Consider the following 21,476-nt stretch of genomic DNA (forward strand, 5'->3'; position numbering starts at 1 on the left):
ATTATAATTTTATACATATTCTTAGAAGTACTATTCATTTCTTTGTGTAAAACTTCTTTGAGTTTAAAAAAAGAAGTGAAAAAGTAGTGTATATATATATATATATATATATATATATATATATATATATATATATATATATATATATATTTACTGTATATATTGAACAAAATCTACCAAACAAAAAAGGCCTCATCCACACTAATGTTTTCGTTTGAAAATGCATTGATTTCGCTTCGTTTACGACTCTCATCAACACTAGAACGGCATGCTCCTCCACTGCTTACTGTAAGAAGCTGTGATATCTGAAAACAGGTCTTAATATCTTATGCAGTTTTGCTTCTCTGGTCAATTTAAAGGCTGTTTTTTGTTGAAAATAGTGATACAGATTCAGAATAAGATTTTTGCTGCATGGAAATATGTGATGTTGAATTTGCACTCATACCGAACTGCTGGCTGTCTGGTACGGTCACAATAACCTTGAGCTGAACACGCTCAAAACAGTGGAGATGATAGTGGACTTCAGGAGCATCACCAGAAATGGTCACTGAATCATTAAATGGATCTGAACGAATTTTGGTGAACACAGTCAAAACGCTTTAGCCACTTGGATTTTAAATCCCACAATGCACAAGCACAGAGTTAAAAATAAAATTGTGCACATGCACAATTGTCATTATTGTAATTGATTAAATAATTTATTCAGGACCAGCTTGTGCTCAGTCTTTTACTGTCATGTATGAAACAGAAGCAAGTGCTCCACAAGATGCCCTTTATTTTAGCAGCTAATTTTGCAATTATTTTGCGATACTTTAATATTTAAAATACTACAAATATTAAAGGTAAATAATACATATATATTAATATAATACTTATATCATACTTATATCTTAATATATACTGTAATATATTAATAGTGCACTGCAAGTGTTGGGTCTGTGTCCCCCCACTTTTAAAATGACTGCTACGCCCCTGCCCTCATGCCATTTACCACATGAACAATTAAACTGCCTTCAGGACTCCCATATTGCAATAATGTATAAATATGTCATGTACATATGTGAATTCACTAAATTTTATTCAGTACATGTGCCATTCTATGTTCTATGTACACTTGCTTGCTTGTTTCTCCTATCACCAAAAAAATATATAAAAATATTCCTTGTGTACGTGAGCACACAAAAAAGCTCATTCTGATTCTGATTCTGATATTTTCTATGAAAGCACAAACTGGCCTGTAAAATTCCTCATTATAGTCTAGACTGCCACATATACCTGTAGTGACTACAGCAAATGCATGTTTTTGTTATTTTCTGAAGGAGCAAATGCAAATGACAGGTTCAAATGTCTGATAGTGTGAAAGAGAGAGAGAGAGAGAGAGATGAAGTGAAAGACAGGGAAGGCAGGAGTAAGTGAGAGAGGAAAAGCAAAGCTTCCAGTATGCTGTTGAGGAAATAAATGTGGACGAGGCCAGACGGCTCCTGAGAGAGTTTATTCAAGGCAAAGACATCTTGATTAAATTAGATGTGTTTAAAAATGTGTGTGCGCCTGTGTGTGGCATGAACTGTTAAAACTCATTCCACTGAACTCTTGAGAGACGTTTGTCTTTGAGTGTGTGTGGGCTCACGCCAGTCTTTCTGATCTGAGAACTTTTCACTCTCCTAATGCACTTGAAGTAGCAATCTATAGATGAAAAGACGTTTAGAAACCTTTTTTTTTTTTTTTTTTGGATATGTACAATACCATGGAAAATCGATGGTATTTTGAAGTACGTTAAAGTACTATTTATGTAAATGAAACATAATACTCGTTCAGTATCCTGTTAGCCTATATATCAAAGCCTGATACCATCGCTGCTAAGGGTACACTTTATAAGGATAGTAAATACTGATATTAAAGCCAAATGAAGTGAGCACTGTGTTATTAATTGACAGTGAGATCAGTCTGTTGAGTCTTAAGGGATTTTTTATCCGCCCATTTTATCATCCACCAAGTTCGATTACATAGCAAAATATTTGCTTACCTCAACAAGCCTTACGATTTGAGGTGTTGCTAATGTCAGTGAATTCACAAACATGAATCAGTTCATATTCATTGCCTTGCAAACACCATGAGATAAAACCCCTTTTATTTGTCTTGGAGTTAATCATATACAGGTAGCCTATATTTCACACAATTCACTGTCTTTATATAAATGAACGATGAAGTGTTTACAACATAATGATTTAAAGGAATGTTCCAGGTTCAATACAAGTTAAGCTCAACTGACAGCATTTGTGGAATAATGTTGATTACCAAAAAAAAATTAATTTCAACTTGTTCCTCCTTTTCTTTTAAAATGCAAAAATATGGGTTACAGTGAGGCACTTACAATGGAAGTGAATGGGGCCTATATTTGAACGTTAAAATACTCACTTTTTCAAAAGTATAGCCACAAGACATAAAGGATATGTGTGTAAACATTATTTTAGTGTGATAAAATCAATAACAAACCTTTTCTGTGTAAAGTTATAGCCAACTTCATTACCATGACGGTGTAATGTCAACAAACCATTAAACCCTAAAATGACTGTAAAAATGACAATTTAAACAACTTTACAGCCCAGATAATACCTAAGTTTAAACAGAAGCATTAATGCAAGTGCTTTTATAAAATTATAAGCTTCACATTTCTGCCTTTAAACCCACCAAAAATTGGCCCCATTCACTTCCATTGTAAGTGCCTCACTGTAACCTTGATTTTTGCTTTTTTTAAAGAAAATGAGGGAAGAGTCGAAATAAATTTTTGTGGTAATCAACATTATGCCACAAAAGCTGACGACTGAGCTTAACATACTGAACCCAGAATATTCCTTTAAGATCTTCCAGATTGTTAGAAGAATGTCGATTTTGCTTAGACTTTAGTAACAATAACCTTTAATCATACTGTGTATCACAAAAAGAAATTAACAAATAACTTCAAGTGAAGTATTCAAGAATTCGTGCTATGGATAATTGATGGTGCAGTTACATTAATGAGAGAACAGCACTGCTTTGGAATACATTTCTTAGAGCTTCTTACTCAAGGTCTTGTTCTCCACGTCTAACTGTATGCTTCTGTGCCACAGGAATGTTTTATATCTCGAACAGTATGGGGCGAGTCAAAATAACCCACATGCTGAAGCCGAGGAAGCTCTGCAGGATTCTCAAGCTTTCATCATCAGATCTCTGTCTTTATCCTTGGCCCATTTATTGTAATTTGAGGTTTTATTTCTCTGTAGGAGAGCAGGGTGTAAAACATGGAGATCTTGCAACCCCATGAGGTAGATGTGTAATTTTAAGCAAAGACAGCTCAGAATAAACAAAGAAATTAGTCATTGTCACACAAAGTTCAATTACAAGTGAAGTTTTATGTGTTACTCAGAGGACATAATATAAGTTTAAGTCTTTTGAACTAATAATGCTTAATGTGACATGAAAAGATAAGAAAAAAAAAAAAAAAACTGTCGAATTTTGCCCTTGCTACAATATATAGATCACCTGGGCCTTATTCTGATTTCCTTGGTGAATTTGCTAATTTTTTATCAGATATTGTAGTTACTGTAGGTATAGCTTTAATTGTTGGTGACTTCAATATTCACATAGATAATGAAAATGACACATTGGGATTAGCATTTTTCGATATTCTCAACTTACTTAGAGTCAGACAAAATGTGACAGGACTAACTCATCACCATAATCATACGCTAGATATAATTATGTCATATGGAGTTGATGTTGATACTATAGAAATTCTTCTATAGAGCAGAGCGCTGACATCTCAGATCATTACCTCGTCTCTTGTATGCTGCGATCAGATAATGTTACTCAATTTACAGTACGCTATCATTCAGGTAGAACTATTCTTTCGACCACTAAAGATAGCTTCACTAATAATCTTCCAGATCTATCTCATACACTCAATAAGCCCCAAAGTCTACAATAACCTGTTGAAATAACAGAAAATATAAATACAGTCTTCTCTAGCACTCTTGATAGTGTCGCCCCCTTTCGATTAAAGAAAATTAAAGAAAAAAGCCCCGCACCATGGTACAATGATCACACTCATGCTCAAGAGAGCAGCTCGGAAAATGGAGTGCAAGTTGAAGAATACAAAATTAGAGGTATTTCGTGGTGCATGGAAGGATAGTGTCTGTAGCTACAGACAGGCACTAAAAACTGCCAGGTCAGCATATTTTAGCACACTCATAGAAAATAACCACAAAAATCCTAGGTGTTTATTCAGTACTGTGGCTAAATTGGTTTGGAATAAGGAATCGACTGAACCAGATATTCTATCGCAGCACAATAGTAATGACTTCATTAATTTCTTTACTGATAAAATTGAAATAATCAGAAATTAGAATTATGCAATCATCTGTCACAGTACCACAGAAAACAGTGTCTCATAATTTTCCTCACATGCAACTTCAATCCTTCACTGTCATAGGTCAAGAAGAGCTAACAAAACTTATCGAAACATCAAAAGCCACAACATGTATGTTAGATCCAATAACAACTAAGCTCTTAAAAGAGGTATTCCCTGTAATCGCAGAACCTCTTCTTAATATTATTAACTCCTAGCTATCCTTAGGAAATGTCCCAAGAAACTTTAAAATGGCAGTAATCAAACCACTTATTAAGAAGCCACAACTTGATCCTGGAGAACTGGCTAAATATAGACCAATTTCAAATCTCCCATTTATGTTGAAAATACTAGAAAAGGTAGTGTCCTCTCAACTATGTTCATTTCTACAGAGAAATGGTATATATGTACAGTTTCAGTCAAGATTTAGGCCCCATCACAGTACAGATCAGAGTTACAAATGACTTGCTCTTATCATCTGATCGCAGCTGCATTTCACTTCTAGTGCTTTTAGATCTTAATGTTGCCTTCGACACAATAGATCACGACATTCCCTTGAATAGGCTAAAGAATTATGTTGGCATTTGTGGACTTGCATTAGCATGGTTTAGGTCCTATTAGCAGACCGCTACCACTTTGTGTGTGTAAAAGAGGAATTGTCATATAAAAAAAAGTTAAGTATAGAGTGCCTCAGGGATCAGATTTAGGGCCCCTGCTTTTCTCCTTGTATATGGTTCCCCTGGGAGATATTATCAGGAATCATGGAATAAGTTTCCACTGTTATGCTGAAGATACCCAACTTTATATTTCTTCAAAACCTGACAAAATTTCACAATTCTCCAAATTAGCAGAGTGTATCAATGAAATCAAAGTTTGGATGGCCAGACATTTCCTTCAACTCAATTCTAACAAAACAGAGGTACTAATCATTGGACCAAAAACCTCTAAAAACAAGCCGCTAAAATATAATTTGACTCTCGATAGATGTACTGTTACATCATCTTCAACAGCAAAGAACTTAGGTGTTATGTTTGTGTGGCAGCGGGGGCGTGGTCAAGCATCTCTCCAGAGAGAGAGAAAGCGGTAAGGGCGCTTACACCTGAGCTAAATTATGTCTAACACCTGTCTCTAATTTCAGTGAGCACGGGGAGAGCGGCATAAATAGGGCCACGCAGCACTCAGACGGGAGAGAGAAACTGGACACGACAGAGCCGAGCCAGAGCAAGGATTGTTAGTGAAAGTTTATTTGTGAAATCAGTGTGTGATAGGATTTAGCTTAGTGCTTAAAAGGAAAACTGGAAAGTGGTGTGGTGAAGAGGAAAAATAAAGCCTCACCTTAAGACGGAAAACTGCTTCTCGCCTCATCTTTTACACTGGTGCCGAAACCCGGGATTGAAGTTTGGGTCGAAGATGGATGGAGGTCGTCCCGTAGAGTCCTCCCAGTTGGCAGAGATCCTCCAAGCCCTCGCCAGCCTACATCAGAGCCACCAACAGACGCTGCTTGAGCTCCGACAAGATCAAGACCGCCGGTTTGTCGAGCTCCTGCATGCTCAAGCCGAGGACCGGCAGGCGATCCGGAGCCTCCTCAGCCAGGAGGCGTCCTCAGCCGCGACCCCGGACACTCACACACTGTTACCCCCGCCAGCATTACAGAAAATGGGCTGCGGCGGACGACCCTGAGGCCTTCCTGGATTTGTTTGAGCGGACCGCTGAGATCTGGGGCTGGCCGCTTGGCCAATGGGCGGCCCAACTGATCCCACTATTGTCCGGGGAAGCCCAGCTCGTGGCTCAACAACTGCCAGCGTCGAGCCTCCTGGCCTACGGAGATTTGAAAAGAGCCATCTTGCAACGGGTTGGTCGCACTCCGGAGGAAAGTCGTCAACTCTTCCGGAGCTTGAAGTTGGAGAGCTCCGACCGCCCGTTTGCCTTTGCCCAGCGGCTCCGTGATGCCTGCCGAAGATGGCTGCTAGCGGGGGATTGCGATGTCCAGGGAATGATCTACCAGGTGGTACTGGAGCAGTTCACAGATCGATTGCCAAAAGGGACGGCAGAGTGGGTCCAGTGCCACTGCCCGGCATCGTTGGAGGAAGCTATCCGACTTGCGGAGGACCACATGCGGCGATCCCGAGGGCGGAAGAGCCCTCCTACATTTTCTCTCCTCCCTCTGTTTCTTCCCCCTCCCCTCTCTCCTCTCGTTCTGCTCTCTCTCCAGGTCCCGTTCCTGCCCCACGCAGACGAGGAGGACCTCAGCCCCTGAGACCAGTTCCCTGGGTGTGGGAGGCGACACCACCTTCCCCTACTCCAATGCCCCGCCGCTCTCCCCCTCAGGGGATGCAAGTGTGGGCGTAGCGCCTGGGCCGGCCTGCTGGAGGTGCGGAGACCCGAGCCACTTCCGAGATCAGTGTCCTCTGATGGAGCTGGGGACGGTGGTGCGGGTCTCTGACCTCCCACAGGCTGCCCCCGACCGGGCCGGAGCGTACCGGATACCGGTAAGTGTCAAGGGGGGTACTCACCAAGCGTTGGTGGATACCGGTTGTAATCAAACCACTATCCACCAACGCCTGGTTCAACCCGAGGCATTGGTCACAACTAAAACAGTGAAGGTGAAATGTGTACACGGGGATATTCACAAGTATCCGCTGGTGACCCTGACAATTAAATTTCGGGGGAAAAAGCATAGAGTGGAGGCTGCGGTTAGTTCCCGCCTCACCCATCCGCTGATTTTGGGGACTGATTGGCCTGATTTTAGAGTTTTATTAAAGGGAATTTGCGTGGATGGGTCCTATATGAAAATAGGGAGATGTGTGATGTGCGATGCTCTGGCAGGGGAGGCGGAGCCGGGGCTGTCCTCGACAGCTCCACGTCATGATGACGAGAGAGGGGGAGAGGCTGCAGCCCCTCCCCTTCTCAGGGAATTCCCTGACGGGGATTTCCCTTTGGAGCAGTCGCGAGACGAAACCCTCAAACACGCCTTTGACCAAGTGAGAGTCATCGATGGTCAACGACTCCAGTCTGACATCACACTTTCATACCCCTATTTTGCAATTATAAATGAGCGGTTGTATCGAGTGACACAGGACACTCAGACCAAAGAGGATACAACCCAACTTTTGATTCCAAGGAGCCGTCGGGAAATGGTATTCCAGGCGGCTCATTATAATCCCATGGCGGGTCACCTAGGAGAAAGGAAAACACTAAACTGTCTAATAGCCCGTTTCTATTGGCCGGGCATTGGCGGCGATGTCCGCAGGTGGTGTGCGCTTTGTATTGGTCCTAGTGGACTATGCAACGTGATATCCGGAAGCAGTGCCTCTTCGCAACATCTCAGCACGCAGTGTTGCGGAGGCACTCTTCAAAATAATCTCCCGGGTGGGGATTCCGAAAGAAATCCTCACCGATCAGGGCACAACATTTATGTCACGAACACTACGCGAACTGTACGAGTTGTTAAATATTAAATCGATTCTCACCAGTGTATACCATCCTCAAACAGATGGCCTGGTGGAACGATTTAATAAAACTCTCAAAAACATGATTCGTAAGTTCGTGCACGAAGATTCTAGAAATGGGATAAATGGCTCGACCCCCTGTTATTTGAAGTACGAGAGGTCCCGCAAGCCTCCACTGGCTTCTCCCCATTCGAGCTGCTGTATGGGCGATGCCCACGCGGTGTGCTTGATGTATTGCGAGAGGCCTGGGAGGAAGGACCTTCAAACAGTAAAAATGAAATTCAGTACGTTTTTGATCTTAGAGCAAAACTCCACACCTTGGGGCAACTAACACAGGAGAATTTGCTCCAAGCTCAAGAACGACAGCGCCGACTGTATGACAGGGGAACTCAGCTAAGGGAATTTGCACCGGGAGATAAAGTGCTTGTATTGCTTCCCACATTGAGCTCTAAATTACTCGCCAAGTGGCAAGGACCCTTTGAGGTCACACGACGAGTGGGAGATCTCGATTATGAGGTTAAACAAACCGATAGAGGGGACGCACGTCAAATATATCACCTCAATCTCCTGAAATTGTGGAGGGAGGCAGTTCCCGTGACGTTGGCTACGGTAGTTCCCGAGAAGGCGGAGCTCGGACCGGAGGTGAGTTCAAAACATAATCAGTTCACCCCGGTCATTTGCGGAGACCACCTCTCACCGAGCCAACTCGCGGAGGTTGCTAGGTTGCAACAGGAGTTCGCAGATGTGTTCTCCCCTCTACCGGGACGTACAAACCTCATCCATCACCACATCGAGACTGAGCCGGGGGTTGTGGTACGTAGCCGCCCCTATCGATTACCCGAACACAAGAAGAAAATCGTTCGGGAAGAATTGGATGCGATGCTTGATATGGGGGTAATAGAAGAATCCCACAGTGATTGGTCCAGCCCAGTTGTTCTAGTGCCTAAGAGCGACGGGTCTGTGCGATTCTGTGTGGATTATAGGAAAGTCAACGCGGTGTCTAAATTTGATGCATATCCAATGCCTCGCGTTGATGAGTTGCTCGATTGGTTGGGCACTGCTCGTTTTTATTCGACATTGGATTTGACGAAGGGTTATTGGCAGATCCCCTTGACACCAATTTCTCGTGAGAAAACCGCCTTCTCCACACCGTTTGGATTACACCAATTTGTGACTCTTCCGTTCAGTTTGTTTGGAGCCCCGGCTACGTTTCAGCGTCTCATGGACTGAATCCTCAGACCGCATTCAGCTTACGCCACTGCCTATTTAGATGACATCATTATTTATAGCAATGATTGGCAGCGGCACATGCAACATCTGAGGGCGGTTCTGAGATCGCTGCGCCGAGCGGGACTCACAGCGAATCCGAAGAAGTGCGCGATTGGACGGGTGGAGGTACGGTATCTGGGGTTCCACTTGGGCCACGGGCAGGTGCGTCCCCAAATTGACAAGACAGCGGCGATTGCGACCTGCCCGAGACCCAAGACCAAAAAGGGGTGAGACAGTTCCTGGGGCTGGCTGGCTATTATAGAAGGTTCGTACCTAATTATTCGGACGTCACCAGCCCGCTGACTGATCTCACTAAAAAGGGAGCTCCAGATCCGGTCCAGTGGACGGAGCAGTGTCAACGGGCGTTCACGCAAGTTAAAGCTGCACTTTGCGGGGGGCCGCTTTTACATTCACCTGACTTCTCTCTCCCTTTTGTTTTACAGACCGATGCTTCAGACAGGGGGCTGGGGGCCATATTCTCGCAGGTGGTGGAGGGGGAGGAGCGCCCGGTGCTGTACATTAGCCGTAAGCTCTCGTTAAGGGAAACCAAGTACAGCACCGTGGAAAAGGAGTGTCTCGCCATCAAGTGGGCGGTCCTCACACTCCGATACTACCTGCTGGGGTGGGCCTTCACCCTCTGTTCGGATCATGCCCCACTCCAGTGGCTCCACCGCATGAAAGATACTAATGCCCGGATCACCTGTTGGTATCTGGCTCTTCAGCCGTTTAAGTTCAAGGTGGTCCACACACTGGGGGCGCAGATGGCTGTCGCCGACTTCCTTTCCAGGAATGGGGGGGGAGTGGTAGGCAGGCCGGATGCCACTTTAAGAAGGAAAACTGCTTCTCGCCTCATCTTTTACAGTTTGATACCAACCTGTCCTTTGAAAATCAAATTACCAATGTCTGTAGAACAGCATTCTTCCACCTCAGAAATATTGCTAAATTACGACACATGCTCTCTGTTGCTGATACCGAAAAAATAATTAATGTGTTTATGACCTCAAGACTAGATTATTGTAATGCATTACTGGGAGGATGTCCAGCAAGTTCAATAAATAAACTTAAATTGGCTCAAAATGCAGCAGCCAGAGTGCTGAATAGAACTAAGAAATATGATCATATTAGCCCCATTTTATCGTCGTTACATAGGCAACCTGTTAAATTTCTTATTAATTGTAAAATTCTGTTAACTACGTACAAGCTTTGAATGGTCTAGCTCCATAGTACTTAAGTGACCTTCTACCACGCTATATTCCATCACGTTCATTACGATCGCAAAATTCTGGCCTGATAATGGTTCCTAGAATATCAAAATCCACAAAAGGAGGTAGGTCCTTTTCATATTTGGCTCATAAATTATGGAATAGTCTCCCTAACACTGTTTGAGATGCAGACACAATCACTCAAATTAAGTCTAGACTAAAGACTAATCTATTTAGCCAGGCATACACCTAATTTATCCTTCAACTTACAAATAGGCTGCTTTAGTAAGGTCTGCCAGAACCAGAAACCAGAAACATTGATCATGATTTATAACTCTGCAACAAATCGAATGGCATCTATGTTAATATTTTTCTGTTTGAATCCCTGTCTCAATCTCGGGACTCCTATCCTGAGGTCACCAGAACCGGCTGGATCAGCTCCATTCCTGCTTCGTGTTGGAATCCACTGCTACGTGTCTCTGAGTGATGACAACTAAATGCAGCCGGTGCCAGCCAAACATCACTTCAGTCTATTATGATGGACTTCAGAGGATGAACTGATGCCGACTCCAACCATAAGATGTGGGATACATCATATGCCATTGCCTGAACCTTGGATTTAGGATAGACCTCACCAAAATTACTGGCCGGTTGAACTGCAATGCACCACACTGATCATTACCTTGGTCTAATGATGGACTACAAATTAAATACATAAACTATAAATTAATTGCCAATAAAAGCCTTCATCAGCCAGCTAACAAAGGACAATGCATCTATATGAACTTCTGCAGTTAATCCAGGATGGACTTCAAAGACATTAGTCATTAATCTTACAGTTCATACAATATCTTTGTTTAAACACTGACCCTTAACACTTACTTAGTTTAATCATTTTAAACCTTAACTTGCACTATACACAATTAAGTAACATTGGCATTATATCCATGATGTTAGCCAGAGGGGAACTGGCCCCACAGTGAGCCTGGTTTCTCCCAAGTTTATTTTTTTCCATTAACCAGCATCTTATGGAGTTTTGTGTTCCTTGCCATAGTCGCCTTCAGCTTGCTCACTGGGTTTCTAAATAAAATTAGTATTTAATTACTTATTTTTAAACAAAATACACAATCATATTTGATCAAACTACACAATGATGACTCTAAGACATTATAGATATTACAGTTTCATTTTCTGTTAATGCATGATTTTCTGTAAAGCTGCTTTGAAACAATGTGTGTTGTGAAAAGTGCTGTACAAATAAAAATGACTTTACTCGACTTGAAAGTTCTCAGAACGATGATTAATAGATGCTGCAGCAGCTTACCGAGCTAACTAAAGTTTGTGTCGAAATACCTTTTTTGCTTCAGTTATTGTTACTTCTTCACAGCAAAATGTAAATTCCGTCATTATTTACTTGATTATTTTAACCCTTTAAGCAGGGGTGCTTTAAGGTACCTTAGGGCCCATGGGCTCATTGGTCCGTGGAGGCTTCAAGTAGTTGAGCGGGGGGTTGAGTGCGTTGACATGCTTGACAATGGATGCCTTTAACAGTTGTGCACCATCTCCGCGTCAACAACTGCATCTCCCACGTTTAGACACGCTCCTCCTGCGAACATGGATAGGGGAAAATGGGGTGGCGGGCCTTGCATGCTGGGCCCCATGGGAGTTGTGGGCTCTTGGGCTTCAGCCCATGTAAGCCTGTGCGTTAATGCGCCCCTGCCTCTATGCATCACGTTGCCTCTGGGTAACAAACCCATTTTCTTCACTTTGCAAGCACATAGTGCATAGATCACTACCAAATGGTTAGAAATGAAGTGATGTCTTTGAGTAAACCAATAAGAAGCTTTTACTGGTCACACTACATCCTGGTGGTCATTTTAATATATTTTCTGGCATGGTGCACCGTGTAGAAGCTGCAATTTTTTATTGTATTTCTTAATTTTTGTTCTCTGGAGAACTGATTATATATATATATATATATATATATATATATATATATATATATATATATATATATATATATATTCTTGAGATAAGAGGCAAAATGTTTAAAATCCAAGTTTTTAACTTTTTTTAATAGTAAATTATTTTGAAATGGATATATTTGTAGACAAAGGTCTTAGCAAACAAACCATATAAGGAAACACTTTTTCTGAAAAATGACATTTATTCACTTGTCATATGTGTGAACTCAGACACACTAAAAAGCATGCTATTTTAATTTGATCCATCCAACAAGAGTGTAAAGTCTTTACTTATCTAATAATAGCATTCAGTAAAGGAGTTAAGTGATAAAATACATTCTATACATGTTTTAATTTTAATAAGTTAAAAGTTTAATAAGTTATAATTTGTCTAAATTTGTTTTTGATTTTAGGAATGAGTACCATTCTATGCAAGAAAAGTACATCAAATATATATTTTTTTTAAAACAATGATTTCACAATGCCAGTAATAGAGGGTTAAACATAATTTTAAAACTTTTAGACTTGAGAGTTATAGTGGTGGGCAATTTGTTTTTTGAATAACAACTTACATTTAGGCCTGTTCTTTAAACAAAAATATTGTTTGCTTTAAAAATATTTCAAGTCTTCTGGGGGAAAGGTTTAAAGCAAGTAATAACATTACTAGCTTGGATGCTTTTAGCAATTAGCTTCTGGTACTATGTTTGTCTTTGGCATTTTTACAAAACGGTAGGCTAACGCTATTCCAATTTTGTCCATTTGATATATATATCCACCTCTGCCAGAAGCCTGGTGTGAGATGAGGTTCTTTCTAATGAAATAAGAGCAAGAAAGTAAATCACAGGCACATCGCCATCAGATTCCTGGCCCTGCATTTGAAAGTGCGAGCAGATTCAGCCGCAGATGCGTGTTGGCACCTAAACTGGTTCTTCACTCACATCAAAGACATGCAAAAGGAAACAAAATGGAAGTCTGTGGTCGTTTAATGATTAAGGATGGCTTGTTACACCGGGTGACAGCTGGGGTGTGCTGGCAACAGCTGACACCATTAAATGTTCATTCTTCTAGGATAAGGATGGAGAGATGGCAAGAAAGTATGATGGCAGTTTGTTGTGAGAGAAACAGTAACGAGCACATGCAAAAGAAGAGCAGAAAGATTTAGTCAGAGACAATTTAGCAGAGGCGGACCACTTCTATTTAAATGAATTGGAGAAATTGGAACGGCCAATGGATCTAGAAAAGGAAGTCCCACCTTAAAGGTAGAAGAGCCAATCACCTTTTAGATATAGACATCGCCTGTCATTAAACTCAAGAATGCGTATGCACATTAGCTAAACCAGCCTAAAAAAGTGCGCTTTTTAGCGTGATCTGAGCTAAAGAAGCACAATTTATGATACAGTTGTTGTCAGATTTTACTGCTGATTTTAAATATGTTCTTTGATGGTAATCTTGAGCAGTACCACCGCTCCTTATATGCATATTACGCAGTCTGCGTAGGACACCATCTTACTCTAGTGGGGGCACCAGAAACTCCACCGGCTGCCCTTCCTTGCACATAATACGTAATTCAAGGACCCTATAGCAATCGTGGAATACAGACGATTGCCTTGCAGCTCGCACCATGTCAGTTTATCAAAGTAAGCAGGCTGTAATTGGGTTAAAATATGTGCTTGTGAGGGAAAAAATTGTTTCTTGATTTTACAAATTATGCAAGGTTCACGGAATTGTCTTAAAAGAGTTTTGCAAAGAAATGCAAATTTCAGTTGGCATGAGACTTAAAGTTTGCAAATTCCTCAAGCATATTTGTAAATTACTCTTTGTTTTCAGGGTATCTAAGTATTTGTTAATTATTGCTTCTGACTGTATGGAGAAGTAGGTGTGACACTTAAAATGAAATGAAAAGGAAATAAATTGTCAATTTATTAATTGATAAAATTAAGTGTAAATAAATCACTTTGTAAATGGACAAATTAATGGTCAGATTTAAAATTATTTGCTTAAATTATGTTTTGTTAAATATGTAGTTAAATATAAAAATAAAATCATAAATTAAAAATAATCGTAAAAAAAAAGGAAAAAAAAGATCTAAATAAAAAAATATATATATATTTTAAATGCAATTTTTAAAATTGAAATTTGAAAAAGAATTTGCCAGTTGCTTTTTGAAATCCATTTGCCGAAGGCTTTTTTTTTTTTTTTTGTAAATCGAAAAACATTGGACAGTTCACATGTGGGAGTAACCAACGACAACTCTTTCAACTCAGTTTTAAAAACACACCCACTTCCACATGCCACTTGAAATAGATGTAAGATAGACTGTCATTGGTCAACTCTCGTTTGTTCACGAGGTAGAAGCACGAGCAGTTTACATCCTCCATAAAGCCCAAAAACTTCAAAAGAAGTGGATGCAAAGCGTATCGGTGTTTTTTTTAAATTTATTATTATTATTATTCTTTTTTTTAATTTATCATTTATTTCTTCATTTCATTTTTAAGTGTCACTCCTAGTCCATGGACCAAGTCAACACAGTTTCCAAAGTTCACCAAGACAGGCAGAGTCGGGATTTGTTATTACAGATATTGTCGAAAGACCAGTAAATGCTAATTCATATTTACTGGGCAAACAGGTTTCGCTTAGTTCACCTACAAATGATGATGAAATGCAGTGACGTTTATGTTCTGTCAATGTGTTCGTTTGGTGATATTCCTCCTGTTTGTGCACATCTCTGAAATTCTTGACCAAGGAGAACTCGACTGGTCAAAGAGCATTGATGACTGGTTAAAACTAATCATGGGTGTGGTTCGGACATTTTGTTTTTTATTTACATTCGTGTGTGCCAGCCGAGCAGTTGTTACTTACGTTACTGTCATTAAAATTGATAACTTTGAAGCCTGTCTCTCAGAGATTGTGCGGAAGTATACTTTTTTCTTCTTTTTTTAAATGATTTGCAACACAAACTATACAAAGACCATGTTGGCCATGACAAATGAGTACAGAGAGACTGGAGTTTTTAAAACTGGAAGGGGCGATGACAAATGTAATAAAGCAAAGAAGCGACACAGCGCTAAAAGCCGTGGCCCACAGAAAAACCTGCATTATTGGCTTTACTTGTGGCTGGAACAGTATGTTAAACACTGTGACATCGCCCTAAGCTAACTACTTTTTAAATGACGCTGTGCTTAAGAATTAATGCCAGCTTCGTTCGCTAAGGGTGCATTTGTTCACCCAAGAGAAAAAAGATTGGCTTCGTCCAAAATATAAACCATATATGTATATATATATATATACAGTATATATATACATTATATATATATATATATACACACACACACACACACACACACACTGGCGGCCAAAAGTTTGGAAAAATGTAAATATTTTGATGTTTCAGAATGAATTTGGTACTATAATTCACCAAAGTGACATTCAACTGATCACAAAGTATAGTCAGGACATTACTGATGTAAAAAAAGCACCATCACTATTTGAAAAAAAGTAATTTTTGATCAAATCTAGACAGGCCCATTTCCAGCAGCCATCACTCCAACACCTTATCCTTGAGTAATCATGCTAAATTGCTAATTTGATACTAGAAAATCACTTGCCATTATATCAAACACAGTTGAAAGCTATTCGGTTCATTAAATGAAGCTTAACATTGTCTTTGTGTTTGTTTTTGAGTTGCCACAGTATGTAATAGACTGGCATGTCTTAAGGTCACTATTAGATCAAAAATGACAAAAAAGAAACAGCTTTCTCTAGAAACTCATCAGTCAATCATTGTTTTGAGGCTATACAATGCTTGAAATTGCCCCAGAAAAACTGAAGATTTCACACAAAGGTGTACACTACAGTCTTCAAAGACAAAGGACAACTGACTCTAACAAGGACAGAAAGAGATGTGGAAGACCAGATGTACAACTAAACAAGAGGATAAGTACATCAGAGTTTCTAGTTTGAGAAATAGACGCCTCACATGTCCTCAGCTGACAGCTTCATTGAATTCTACCCGCTCAACACCAGTTTCATGTACAACAGTAAAGAGAAGACTCAGGGGTGCAGGCCTTATGGGAAGAATTGCAAAGAAAAAGCCACTTTTGAAACAGAAAAACAAAAAGAAAAGGTTAGAGTGGGCAAAGAAACACAGACATTGGACAACAGATAATTGGAAAAGAGTGTTATGGATCTTAACCCCATTGAGCTTTTGTGGGATCAGCTAGACTGTAAGGTGCGTGAGAAGCGCCCGACAAGACAGTCACATCTATGGCAAGTGCTACAGGAAGTGTGGGGTGAAATGTCACCCGAGTATCTGGGCAAACTGACAGCCGGAATGCCAAAGATCTGCAAAGCTGTCATTGCTGCATGTGGAGGATTTTTTGATGAGAACTCTTTGAAGTAGTTTAAGAAGTTCTGAGCATATTTTTAAAATTGTAATAGTAATTTCTCACATTATTAATGTCCTGACTATACATTGTGATCAGTTGAATGCCACTTTGGTGAATAAAAGTAACAATTTCTTTCCATAAGAGCAAAATCTGTATTCCAAACTTTTGTCCTCCAGTATGTATGTATATACATATATTGTAACAGTACAAGGATGGGCAAGGAGGAGGCAGGAACCGGCTGAACAGTCAACATAAACTAATGATATACAGTAAATGAGCTTAAAACAACATAAAAACACAGACACACATGCAACGCGGCCACGTGCGTCTCTCTCGAACTGGCGCCTGCGGCTCCCCTTTATCTCGTTCTCCGCTGATCAGCTGATTCAGCACCGGACGTGCACCATCACGGCCCGGCCACGCGCTCCTCCTCGTCACATTTCTTCCCGCCCGATTCAGGCCGGGGCACTACCAGTCTGACTAACCTCCCCCATATCTGGAGGGGAGACGCTGCCCTTCCAGCCATTCTGTCAGCCAGTAGTCCACCCCACCTCTTGTGAACCTGGGGGAGAGACGAGGGGAGGCGTGGGGAGAGGGAAAGGGTGAGCAGAGACACACAGGGAGAGAGAGAGAGGAGAGACAGAGAAGAACTTGCTTGCCGGCTTCCGGACGCGCTGTTGCCCGGTCCTCAACCACTCCTCCGCCCTCTGGCAGATGGCAGCTCGCTCCTCCCCTGGCGGAGGGGTGGAATACCGGCCCCTGGCGGACAGAACCTCTCCACCCCTTCTTAAACGGAAGGCAGCAGTTCCTCCGGCTCTCGGCAGCGACCCCTCCGTCCCCAGGCAGACGGCCGTGGCTGCTCTCCTGGCTCCCCTGAAGGCCGCATGTGCCTTTCTCGAACTGGCACCACCAGCTCCCCTTTATCTCGCTCTCCCGCTGATCAGCTGATTCAGCGCCGGCCGTGCACCATCACGGTCAGGCGACGCCCTCCTCCTCGTCACATATATAAATATATATGTATAGTATTGACTAGTATTGATGCTAAAAGCATTCAGGGCTTTAGTAAATACATTTTTACATTTTTATCTGCTTGGTTTGGAACAACATGACGGTGAGTATATGATGACAGAATTTTCATTTTTGGGTGAACTATCCTTTAAAAAATTCTTATTTGTTTTACATTATAATATTTCTTTGTTTTAAAGTTTTAAAAATCCTAAAACTTTGTTTATTTCCAATTTGGACTTAACCCCACTGTAAATCACTGTAGTCAATTGTTGCTGACTAACGCTGGCACCACCATTGTTTTCCAGTGTTTTCCATCTCAAATAAGCCAAAGTCAACTGTCGACAAGTTGCCTATGGCCAGATCTTTAATTTCTCAAGGTAATTTAACCAAGGACTTATGTATGAAATTCACAGATGCATTGTGTAGGCTTGGGAATTGGTCAGCAGATGTCCAGCACCAAGCCTGGGAAATCAGGGAGGAAGCAGGGTGATGGGGTAGAAAAACAGACTTGTGCAGCAGGTACACTGGAGAGGACAGGCCAAGAAGCATCTGTTGCCGATATCAGGATGGGTCAGCAGTTTTTGTAGGTCAGGAAACAAGCACCACAGAAACCTGAAGGGAGACTGTTAAGACTTTATGACCAGAGGTTGAATGGAGTGTTGAAGTATGTGGGGACCTTGTCATGAATGAGACAAATGCTCCCCTACAGCTGGCCAAGAAACTGGAAAGTTGCCCTACAGTGGCTGAGAAACAAGGATGACAGGGCGTTGAAAGGAATCAATAACAAATGAGAAAAGTAAAGTGTAGATGCTTTTGTGAATGTTCATGCAAACTCAGAACGAGTATAGTGTCAAGTTTTGGCCTTATTGATGTGAATGTCTTGTTGCACGCATGTCTCACATTTGTTTTGTTTTGTCACATATTATTTGAACCTAGTAATGTCCAGTTCCAGTGAATAGCTCTTTTTAGGTGGTTTCTTTTAAAGGAATTGTTTACCCCAAAATGAAAATTCTGTCATCATTTACAGTGTTGGGGAAGCTACTTTGAAACTTGTCCCAAGCTATGAGCTATAACTTGTATAAAACCTAAAGGAATATTCTGGGTGCAATACAACTTAAGCTCAGTCAACATCATTTGTGGCATATTGTTGATTACCACAAAAATTATTTAGACTCATCCCTCCTTTTTGTAAAAAAAATAATAAATAAAAATAAAGCAAAAATCTGGATTACAGTGAAGCGCTTACAATGAAAGTGAATGGGCCAGTCCATAAACATTAAAATACTCACTGTTTCAAAAGTATAGCCTCAAGATGAAAATCATATGTGTGTTAACATGAATTTAATGTGATAAAATCGCTTCCTAACCTTATCTGTGTAGTTGTTTTCAAATTTACAACTTTATTGCCATGACAACGCACCACCATAAACCCTAAAAATGATTTAACCAACTTCACAGCTCAACTAATGGATGATTCTTAACAGAAGAATTAATGTAAGTGCTTTTATAAAATTATAAGCTTCACATTTCTGCCTTTAACTCTCATGTTATACTACAATCAAGCTACTCTTTTTAAAACATACACTATAAGTTACTAACAAAAAGTAGCTTATTAAATTGAAGCAATGTAAAGAAGAAATTATTTTTTAAATATGTAACAATCAGACGATATTATTTAATTCTACAATAAGAGATTCTATATTTTATTATTTATTTCAGATATTTAATTATATGCTTTATTTAGGGTGGTATTCTACAAGGGTGATAACATTTAATTGAACATACACAGGTAAGTGTATTACATATATATTTACTAAAAATCAACTAATAAAACTAGAAAACACATTATTTAATTGACTGAGTCAAAATAAAGTGCTAAACAGCAATATTTAATCGTATTTCCTTCTTTGGAACACAAAAGAAGATCTTCACGTTGCTCTTTTCTCAATATTCCAAGTTTTCTGAAGCCAATCAATAGTTTTGCTTTGTATGAGGAACAGACAAAATTTTTGTCAGTATTCACTGAAAAATGTCCCCTTTACCTGAGCTTACAAATCACATACATGCTTGTTCATGCAAATTTGGCACCTCAAGTATAGGATGGCCAACTGTTCTGCATTAGCCTGGACGTCCCATATTTTGGCCGGAATGAAGACGTCACATACAGGATGCCTATTGTCCCATATTTTAGCACTGAAACGCTCGAAAGGAAACCCCCTGCTCGAAATGTACCTTACTGAAGGCATGACCTGTAACTGAAGCAGCAAACTGGAACACACACCTATGCAAGACCTTGTTGACCTTGAAACACTCTACGTTTAAAGGATCACCTGGAAACACCGATCCACGCTGGTCACGATAATGTCCTTATTCAGCTATGGGTTCGAACAAACAACAAGTGATGATCACAAATGAGAATCACAGGTCTGATGAAAATGCATTGTCTGGTACGATCAAACACAATTAGAGCCTGATACTGGGACACGGAAAGGAAATGAAATGTTAATACCTGCCCGCCTCCGGTTTGTATCTGAAACGAGTCTGATTAGGACAAAAGGGTTCAATTGCCTCCAGCGCGTGATTGGCACACGGAGCTGTTGCTTGATAAGAAGGGTAAAATGTATGTCAGCTTTGATGAATAGACTCATTTTCCTGATCATTCTCAAACACTTACACGGCAGTCCTCCTTCAACTCCGCAGCTTGCGGTAATAGCGTGCCCGTGTCCCAGTTGCCCTTCCTGCGATGACAGCCTGCTGTTCTCACTCAAACCCCTCACCTAAACTGGCACTCACCAAAGACTAGTAAAACAGTCAGTGCCATAAAAAATGTATTGTGTTCACTGCAAAGCAAAGAGATGGAGGGAACCAGCTGCAGCTGAGAAATGGACCTGAAATGATCCGAGCTTTTGAGCTATTGTTGGAAAGATCTTTGTAGTGTGCAGCTGATGCATGGCTGCTTGTATGTTTAGATAAGAATTGCTTGATTTACAATACCAATAAAATGTACTTAACATGAAATCAGAATAGGGTTATTTAAGTTCTTATACCTGATCTTATTATATAATATTAATCAATGCACGTTATTCGGAGGGAAAATTATTTAGTCTTTTTATTCTTTCATCAAAATGTAACGACATGCAAATTACTTGCTACTTTTTCCACGTTTGCTGTTTCCTGAATTGAATTGTGCCTCATAATTCTTTTACTCCTTGAATTTTGCTGAAAAGCAAAATAGGCTATTTAATTGAAGCGTATATTATCGGTGTGCACAAGTCCTCTTGGGAAGTTCATACTGGGACGTTTGTATGAGGTCAGAGATCGTAACTAAGATGTGCTGTGCATTCAAGTGATATTTCTTTCTCTCTTTTTCACTTACTGGCAAAGACAGGAAGGTTTTTGAGCACTAATGCAACAAAATGTAGAGCAAAGCTGCACATTGGTTGTGAGACTGATGCATTATGTATCTATTTTATCATTCTTGTGCAGCCACATATAATGAACAGGCCCGACGCCTCATAAGTCAGCTAAATGAGTCTTATTTTATGACAAACTTTATCGCTATTCTTCATTAACAGTACAAAAAAAGTTCATACAAACTACAGTGTACAGTCAAAATCCACAAGTTAAACTGAATTATACCAATAACAGTATACTTCCACCATGATTCTTAAATCGACACGCCCCCAACTCGGAAAATCAGGGCTCAAAGAAAATCCCAATTTTCCCACTTCTAATTACAACTTTGTTGTGGCGTTCATGTGCCCTCAACTCGTAAATACGATCATTCTGACATGACTTGAATGTACCATTTATTG

Source organism: Myxocyprinus asiaticus, chromosome 33 (assembly GCF_019703515.2).
Source record: "Myxocyprinus asiaticus isolate MX2 ecotype Aquarium Trade chromosome 33, UBuf_Myxa_2, whole genome shotgun sequence".
NCBI lineage: Eukaryota > Metazoa > Chordata > Actinopteri > Cypriniformes > Catostomidae > Myxocyprinus > Myxocyprinus asiaticus.